Source organism: Carassius carassius, chromosome 26 (genome assembly GCF_963082965.1).
Source record: "Carassius carassius chromosome 26, fCarCar2.1, whole genome shotgun sequence".
Taxonomy (NCBI): domain Eukaryota; kingdom Metazoa; phylum Chordata; class Actinopteri; order Cypriniformes; family Cyprinidae; genus Carassius; species Carassius carassius.
The window spans coordinates 7578774-7589175 of record NC_081780.1 but is presented as its reverse complement, the minus strand read 5'-3'; positions in this window follow the sequence as shown (position 1 = coordinate 7589175).

Here is a 10402-nt window from a genome sequence, read left to right as displayed (position 1 = left end):
GACCCGTGCTGGCTAAATGAGTCGGAATGCGCACAGGGTAATGCCGCGTACCAGGCAACCCATAACCCATGTTTTTCCAACCTTCTACCAGTGAAAATACACTGGAACAGCAGTCAAACCCGTGACTTCCCACCCTTGAACTTGTACTAGATCGATATACTCCCAGTTCTAAGCTCTGACGTCACATAGCCCGCGAAACAACAATGGCAGCCCCTACAGATAATATTGCCTACGGATGCAGTGTTTATGCAAGTGGCACACATTGAAAAAACGATTTTAGGACAATATAACATTGCAATAAAATTAATAATCTAGCTACAATTCCTTGCGCTCAGGAAGTTTGGCGTGACTTGCCTGGAACGCTACAAAGTCGTGGTTTGAAGTCGGGACTTACAGGCTCAAAAATCTGACTTGAACGCAGCATAATTTTGAGCTACAGGCAAATTTTTTTGAAGTTTTACCAATGAATCTTTGCAAATCACCTTTCCTAATAATGTGCTAATTAGTACGTTTCACGATGAATGCGGCTAAAGTAAACGGTGCCTCAGAAAGCAGCTTGGCAGAGAGGGGCGGGGTCAGCAGAGCTCATTAACATTTAAAGGAAAATGCTACAAAACAGCTTGGGTAAAAATTAGTTTTTTACACTTCCATTGAGAAAGTTTAACCAAACTATTTTTCAGACTTTTCATTAAGACCCTAAAGAATCATATCAACTTGTGGAAAATGGGCTTCCTATGACCCCATGAACTTTGGTAATATGAATAATGAACTTCTGAGCAGTGTTGGGCTAGTAACTCCAAAGACTTAATTTATTACTTATTACTAGTTACTCCTTTCAAAAGTAATATTACATATAGCTGTGTTACTAGTTAGATTAGCTTTCTTTCACACCCCACAGAAATTGAAATTGCATGTCTTCCCCGCTATATTCCTCTGAAATGTTACTAACAATATATTACCACCTCATCATCTCACCAAAATCAACACTAGATAGCAGCCAGAATTTATTACAGAAGACTGATAGTGCAGTTTAAGTAGAGCTGTTGTAATCTCATTGTGTAGCTTTAAGTTAATAGTAGCTGTAATTTCTCCATATACAGTTATATTTGAAGATGTGTTTTATCAAAAGAAATCACAAGTTCATAAGAAAATGTTTTGCCTTCTAAAAAGATTTTTAATTAGTAATAATTTATATCAGGATAAAAGGGATGTGGGTAGGTAAGCCTTGTAATGCAAGAGTAAAGTAATGCAACAGCTTTCACATCAGGATTCAGATCATCTTTTCTCCTGACAAAATCAAGTAGTAAAACACTGGTTATGACAAGAAAATTGATAAGTAAACAATTTTGTCACCCTAGTCTCATGTAACCAAGTAACGAGCTGTTTTATAGATAGTAACTGTAATATTGTTACTGAAATCTTATTAGTAATTAGTAACCCTTCTAGTTACTGCAAAAAGTAATATATCTGTAACTAGTTACTAATAACTAACTAGTTACTGCCCAACACTGAGCCTGACCTCCAACAAAAAACGACCATATCGGTCATTTGTGCAAGCACCTTATTATGACCTATATTTACGTTTTAAAGTTAAGCGCCTTCTAGCGGGCGTAAAAATAATGACAGTATCGTGTTGCGTCTGTCGTCATGAAATGACATACAGTATAACTGTAATTACCAATCAAAATGCGCATTTATTTCAATGCAATGTGTGGACTTTTTATACCGATCTTACAGTAATTTGTACATATTTTATAAGGTGGCTTTTTTGTTCGAAAGACCACACCACACCAAACCCCACCCCTAAACCTACCCCTCACAGAAATCATGCAAAATTATGATTTATAGAGCATATACATTTTTTGAGCATGTGTGTTCTCTGGGATCGAACCCATGATTGTATGATAACATATCGTTGTATAACACAATGCTCTACCAACTTAGCTACATGAAACCCAAATTACGAAATTGTAGTGTAGACTCTGATGGGTCATAATTCAGGGATTTGGACAAATGACCTATACGGACATATTAGTTTGAGAACAGGTTGGTTTTATGGATGCTAACTTTAATATTATTACTGAAATCGTATTAGTAGTTACCCTTCTTGTTACTGCAAAAAGTAATATTGCTGTAACTAGTTACTAATAACTAAGTAACAAGCTGTTTTATGGATGGTAACTGTAATATTATTACTGAAATTTTATTAGTAATTAGTTACACTACTAGATCCTGCAAAAAGTAATATTGCTGTAACTCGTTACTAATAACTAACTAGTTATTGCCCAACACTGGTTGTGACAAGAAAATATGTTAGTACACAACCCTAGTCTCATTTAAACATGTATTCCGTTCAAGTCAAGGGCTACATTTTCAAAACACTAACATTTACACTTAGCAATGCCTTGCACTATTGACTTCCACTGTAAGTGCATTACTGTTAACACATTTTTTCTAATTTTACAAAGTGAGAAATGACACATTTGTCAATTTTCTGTTTGATGCTGTCAATAGAGTTTAACATTTACTGATACTGATTAATTCCCTTATCACTTTGGAGCAAAGTCAGTTGCTATTTTAACCGTGAAACAGTTACTTCCATTCTCAAGATAATAGGCTACATTAAAACATCAAAACTTCCTAGAACTTTTCTTGGAACACAATTCACCTGTGTTTTCCTCTTCTAGAAATTTGTTTTCCCTCTTGCGGCTGTTGCATGTTTAAACATGACACTGAATTGCATCAGACAAACTCAAATTGGCCAATATGAATGAAAATTTAAATTACTCCCTAAACTCTCATGCCATCACATCCGATTCTTTCATGGCATGCAAACGTACAAGTCTCAACATATAGACTAGATTGAGTTGATCGCACCTGCCAGAAGTCGGCCAGATAAACTTCAGCCTGAGCTGGTTTCTACCTGCTCCATCTCTGTGTGGGAGTTTGCTGACCCATTGTCACACTCACCGTTGTGTATTTGACTGAACGCGTGTACTACTCCAGATGTGTACTGCTGTGCACTTTGCCTGGTTGTGCAACCAGCATGAATCATTGGGCAACAGGTCATAAAAATTGTTATTCAAAGGAGCACCACACAAGAAACTGGACTTTAGAGAACTTTGCAGGAAACTTTGCACAGCTGTACCTGCGCAATGTGCGTGTTTGTGTGTGTCAACAGTTTCATTACCGGGAGAAATAGATGCAGCGCATTGAAACAGAGAATGAGAAGACAAGAGAGAGAGAGAGTGATGTGATCGCTCATTTGAAGAGGGGAAACGGCAATGAACACTTGTCTGTTCTCTTTCTAGCACCTGCTTGTCAACGTGGCTGAATGGACTGTGAGAGAGAGAGAGGAGAGAGAGAGAGAGAGAGAGAGAGCTGGAGGTGAGTTCACATCGTCCGCACACATTGTTTTGATCTGTCCTGTGTTTTTTATCCACTGTTGGCCTGCGCTGGAGTGTTTATATGTCTGGGACATTCACACTCACATGGACCGACACTCCTGACTTCCTTCAGAGAATTTATCCTTTGACAAACATGTGGGTTGTTGAACTTAAACAGATTTGCATATGTAAACTTCTGAAGTGATTTGGACGAAAAACCAAAGCCTTTTGAGGCTTTTAACAGATGTTTAGCTTTGGTGATATTTCGGAATTATGTAAAATGAGATTAAAACTCTGACAAAATTAGAGTTTAGGAAAGAGTTTTATTCCCTGTTATGTAATTTGTCAAGTTATGTCATGTTCCCAGATTAACCAGCAGCTGAAAACAGCTGTACAACATAACAATTCCTACAGCTTGGATGGAATAAAAATATTTATGTCTTTGTCTCAGTTGTTTCTCTTACACAGAAATGAAATTGAGATTTAATCTATTAAATCTCATAAACAAAGTCTCAAACTGATAGGATTTAAAATTTAGGAATGATAAGGAAATTCAAAAATTCAATATGAACTTGCAATTCCCTTTAATTTTATGCCACAATGCACTTGCAATATGTCAACGAATGCCTCATTTGTTTCTAACTCTATTTTGTATTAGAAGAAATGTCTAAGATGATATTCAAAGTCTTTCAAACTGTGAAGGAGCATTACAAAAAATTATAGTGAAGTCAATGAGTTCACCACTCTGTCTGCGTGTGGTTAGGATATCACGCACAGTGAGAAAGGCAGAGGAAGGGCTGTGACAAGTACTACTGAAATTAATCTGTCACAATAGGTCGGCTCCAGGAAGGCTGAGCGCTGTGATTGGTTGAATGACATGTCCCTCAAGCATATTTTGTTTGTGGTTGGATGGTGCGTCCCTGGCTGAATGCCAAACCTCCTGCGGGGATTTTACCGCTTTCTTAGGAAAGCAATGTGCTGTCTGGGGTTTCCGGGGGACTGAGGCCTCGCTACAGTTGTGCAAAATGAAACACTTTGAATCTCTACCTCGCTGCGCTTACGACACATATGAAAGTGTCCCGTACTCAAAGCCAGATCAAAGTTTGTGACATGTGTAGTCTGTGAGTGTTGTTTTTATCACTTGACGGGAGGTTTTGAATTGAGTTTTCAAAGTTAAATGGAAACACCAAAGCAGTAACAAAGAAGATATGTGGGGAGATGATTCAGAAATATGTAAATGCAAAGTGAAGACAAATTGTGGAGAGGGAATATGGCTTTTGAGTATGGATACACAGATTAAGTTTACATATAAGTTGTGCTACAGACAAGATTGATACCATAAATCATACAGTAAAGTGCTGTTACTTTTCAAATGGAATGGTTACAGAAGCTTCATTTTTAGGTGAACTGTCACTTTAAGAACATGTATATATGGGAAAGAAATAGAGAATTAGAGAGAAAAGACAATAAAGTTAAAGTGCATAATGCAGGTTAGAGACCCATTGAGTCAATGTATAGAAAAATAATGTAGGAACTAGATTTTCTCTAAAATGTACTTCTAAATATGCTAATTGACGCTTCGGGAGTAGTTTTTGTGCGAAAATTTAATTTCCGTATCTGAAAATTGGCAAAACCGGAAGAGACGTAACAAGATGGAGTGCGGTCAATTTAAGCAAAAGAAAACAACGGATCGCAATGACAGCAATGACATGCACTTTAAGAGAAGCAGAGAAACCTGGAGTCCTGTTAAGGCAGGGGCGAAGGTGATGCCTAAAAAGAACATTCTTTGGCCCGGCTGATGGTTGTTGTAAAAAGACACTCAAGAACACAATGTTCAGCTCTTTGTTTGCCAAGAGGCACTGCAATGACAAACAAGAATCACGTGTGTCCAGAAAATGTCATAGAGATCCCCCGAAAAAAGTGAAGAAAACAATTTCTCTATTTAAACAAAAGCTAAATCAGTTTCCTGTTTCACTCTATTATTCTGTGACTTATTAATTCTGCCTTTACTTTATGACAGCAATTACCAGGCCATGGCCTGACATGCAAGATAAGCCTGTCTTTTTGTATAGGCTGACCAGCACAATTTTCCCTCAGCTAGTGTGTCAGTCATCATTGGCAGCTGCAAAGTGACAGTTTAAACCTATTGTAGTCAGACTTATTAATAGTACTATTATTTAGAGTTAGTGATTTCAACAAAAACATCTAATCTTGAGTATTATGAGTTCATGTTATTGCATATTTTTTGTGTGTATGTTTTACCGTTTGAATAATTCTTAAAAGCAAGTCATATTAGAGTTGAGCTAGTACATTTATAATTGATTATGGGAGTTTTCTTTTTTTTATTTCTTTTTTTGTCTTTCGAATGAGAATAAAGTCAGATAAATCCCATAATAACCTGGGGAATACCAGCTGCAGAAAACAGAATATCATTGAAACATAGAGTTAGGCATATAGCATAGCAATATGCTAAAATCTACTCAGAAAACCTTAGCAACTGCATAGCAATGCCTCTGCAATATAATGAGAATACTTTTTGTGCACAAAAAGAACAATAAAACAACAATTCTTCACCCAGAGGTACCATCTTCCATCATTTTGGAGAGTACCTCAGAATGTAATCAGCGTTGTTTATGTTCAGTAGAAAGCGAGCACATGCTGAATGTAAACAATTCTGATTACGTTGATTACGTTCTGGGGTACTCTCCAAAATGGCAGAAGACGGTAACTTGGGGAGAAGAATTGTTGAATAAATTATGCTATTGTTTTCTTTGCACACAAAAGTATTCTCACTGCTTTGCAAAATTACGGTTGAACTCCTGAAAGCTCTCTGATTTCATCAAAAAATGTTAATTTGTGTTCTGAAGATGAACGAAGATCTTATGGGTTTGGAACAACACAAGGGTGAGTTTCCATATTTGGGTGAACTATCCCTTTAAACACCTAGTTTTGATCTGTCACGTATTTTTTTTACTGACCACAAGATGGTAGTGTCAACACTCAGTCAACCTTATTTCTAAAAAGTGACACTTAAAGAGATGGCTCACCCAATCCTGTCATCATTTACTCTACAAGAAAGAAAGTTATTTTCAGTAATGTTTGTGACCATTGACTTTTGGTGTCCAAAGTATCTTCTCAATATATTATGTTACACAGAAGAAAGTAATTATAATACAGGTATGGAATAATCTTTTCATTTTTAGATGAACTATCCCTTTAATGCTCTGTAGTTATGCTCTCTGAACAAATTCTCCACAATCATTGATTTAGGACCCACAGGCTGCTCTTAATCCTGTTAGCGTTTACGATCTCCAGAGCCGAAAGTTCAAACACTTTCTGAGCTTAAATGCAAGTGAGAATGAGAAAGCACTCTGTTATGATGAAAACATGGCGGTGTGCATGTGTGTGTATGTGTGATCCACTGCTGCAGTGTCATTACCCGGAGCTGGGGGACCGCTCAGCAGTGACAGGCCTTTTAATGAGCCTATTAAGAGCACGGCAAAGACCAGGCTATTACCAGGCGTCATTAGTGGCACAGCGGACGCAGCACACACTGGGGAGAGGATACTTTTGGCAGACACACTGGGATGGCAAGGATAGGATGGTTTGGTGCTAACTGGCATCTCGTTGGCATACGTACACACACAGTATGGGTGTTCTCCAGTGTCCGGAGTGATAATTGCTCGGTATGCCAAAAGTGTTTTACAACAATCAGGCCCAGGCTGGACTATTCAGATAAAGGGATACGTTATGGTCTATGGGAGGGTCAGAGAGCTCTCGGAATTCATCAAAAATATCTTAGTTTGTGATCAGAAGATGAACGAAGGTCTTACAGGTTTGGAACGACATGGAGGTGAGTAATGACAGAATTTTCATTTTCCTTTAAGTACTAAAGTATGCTTAGCCTTGGTAAGCAAACACATATTTTAAAAGAAAATATATTAAAAATAATATATAAGCCCACACAGACTCACTGCACCTTTTCACCTAATAGTAAATATCAAATCCGACTTGGTTCGTTTCCCATTTCCTTCAAAAAGACAAGATGGAAAAAAGTTTCTGTGGAAATGCCGGACTGCTCATTTATAATAAATCTATATTGTTCTTTATAAATCTCACCTAATGCATTTGACTCATTAGTATTGTGACATTATTATGAGTCTCACTCTGACAGTAATGAATACTGTTCTCTTCAGTCAATCCATATTTAGTCATATCCTCCGGTCTAGTATTGACTTGGCGTCCTCAGAAGGTAATATCTTGACTTCCAAGCAAGCTATACTGAAAGATGACAGTGCGCAGTTGGATGGCCATTATGTTAACGCCCCTAAATGGTGACAGATCACTGTGGTGATGAGAGCCTGACTCATCAGTTTTATGAGAGTCAGAGCACTATGGAAAGACTTGACCTCATAGGAGGAGAGCACTTCAGATTGTCTCTGCAAGGTATGTGTGTGTGTGTGTCTGTGTTATTTTTAATTTCACATGTTGATGCTAGAGGACCTGTAAGGTGTGCAGTTGCATGTGAAAGTATGACTGACATTCTAATATTCTCTCTGATTATACAGCATGGATGCTTATAAACGTCAGTGGTGTGTTAAAATTATACACCTTAGACGGAGGCGGCTTTCTTGTAACCCTAAAATAGGGGGTTATATTTATGTGTTTGTATGTTCTTTCACAAAACGTAATTGCGTTGTGGCTTGCTAAGACAAGCATAGCTATTTTTTCTACTCGTTAAAGGTTTACAAACCCCAAGTTTAACGATTTGTGCTATGGATGTGAATAGTAGCTAACCATTTCCACACGATGTACAATAGAACAACTACTTTAAAGAGGGACCAGAATATCATATTAAACTTTTGACTTGTGACCGTAATCAATCGCTTGCAACCACTTACAACATTCTAACATCATTGTGGCAAGTTTTGCATGGGGAAGCACTATTAAAAATGTGAAGGATAGGTATTTGACTGCTGTATTGATATCGAGGATTGTTAGGTCTTGCTGAAGCCTAAATATTAGGAAGTACAGTATGACTCAGAAATATATCTCACACTTGTATAATTGTATGTTTTTATCTCTATGGTTACAGATGAATAAACATCTTGGAGCCTCAATTATTCAACAAATGGAGAGCTTGAAGGTCTGTTATCTGACAAAGTTACATAATTTGCTGGATAATGGATGCTCTTGATCTTTAGCACAGGAAAATATATAAATATTGACTTTCATGAGAGAGTTTCTGCACTGTGAAGAAGGCTGTTGTGGAGATTCGCGTGTGTGTATCAAAGTTATGCTATGTCTAGTCAAGGTTAGTTGGATAAGAAGAGCGTGTTTGGGCAGTTGCCAGGACACTGTTATGCAGTGATACTAGTCTTGGCAAACTTACTTATGTGAACGATGTGTCATTGCCATCTTTTCAGGGGTCACTATGTAGTCTGCACAGGTGATCCCAAAAAATTCCTCTGCCAACAGGAATGATAAATGCCCTGTGTGTGCAATGGCTCGTTTGTTTACCTGGTGTGGGGAACGTCAGGAATGTGTGTGAATGTGTGTGTGTGTGTGTGTGTGTGTGTGTGTGTGTGTGTGTGTGTGTGTGTGTGTGTTTGCGTATGTGTGGGCGAGTATTTGCGTGATGGTACGCGTTGTGAAACCTGGTCATAATGACATTCTGGCATTGTCCCATACCACACCTTAACTTCTTATGAGCAGCAGTTGATGTCTAAGTGGTGATAGAAAAGTTCCACCGTTGATAGTTTTTGGTGAGAAGAGCAAAGTGTGGAAAAAGGAGAGTTGGACGGATCTCAAAACAGACTTCTGAAGTGTTTGTGGTTGTTGATGCCAAGATAAGCCCTATAACATGTTACCCTCTCAACTAATCAGAATTGATTACAGGGGAACGGCACGCTGATCGACCGTTCACACTGATAGCTATATATCTGCCACAACAGAAATGGCCAAAATTATTTATTGTCACGAAGATCTGCTGATTTCAAACTTTTTGAGTAGCAGTAAATTTCTAAAAAAAAATTTGCCACGCCCACCAATACATGCGCTTCGTAGGTAAAAGACAAGAGCAGCAAATGCAGTTCTATGAAGAAACCAAATTATAAACTTTATTTGATCACATCAGTAAGAACTTTTTTCTTTGTTCACTTAATTTTACAGCCGAATCGTTTACAAACAAGGCACAATTTGATGCAGGATTTTCAGAAAGATTTAATACTAAAAGACAAATCTGTGCAGACTATATTGGATCTGATTTTTCACCATACAAGTGTGTGTAACTGCTTTTGTTACTTGATCACTATTGTTTTCTGTTATTACAGATATTTATGAGTTTTTACCCTAAAACATAGCAGCACATATCTGTGAAGGATATATAGAAATAAACATTGAATTACTTTTTTTTTTATACAAAAACTAATTTGTAATCATATCTTCAGTAGCTGTTTTCACTCTAAATAAGGCATAAGGAGGAAATGTCCTTTTATGGCCAGATAGGCGTGATAATTACAGTAAAACTGATGGTGGATTCCCCATGGGAGGTCTTGTTGTGATGTTGGAGGGCCTGAGATAACAGCATGTCAAAGGATGAGGGTTGGTTAAGCAGCAGGAGGACAAGGAGGAAGTGGCCCATTTTGGCAGATTCCTACAGAGAAAGTTGCTAGAGGGTTGTGGGTAGTGATTGACAAATTAGGGTGAGTGAAAGTGAAGGATCAAGTGACTCAGTCACTCGTGACGGAGAATGGGATGCTGGATGGGGTGAAGGGTCAGCGGAACAAGAGTAGAGGAGTGTGCATCACACACACACACACACTCTCTTAACCTCACATTCCTGTGAGTTAAGGGAAATGACTGTAGTATGAGTCGAGCGCCCAAGCCTGTGATCTCGACACAGTGCGGCGCCACTGTTGACTCCGTCCGCCCTTGTGTGAGGTCTGCCACCGGATTCCTATGCTGTGAGTGGAAACAGCACCTGCAAGAATGACCACTTTCCCGTTACTGGATCC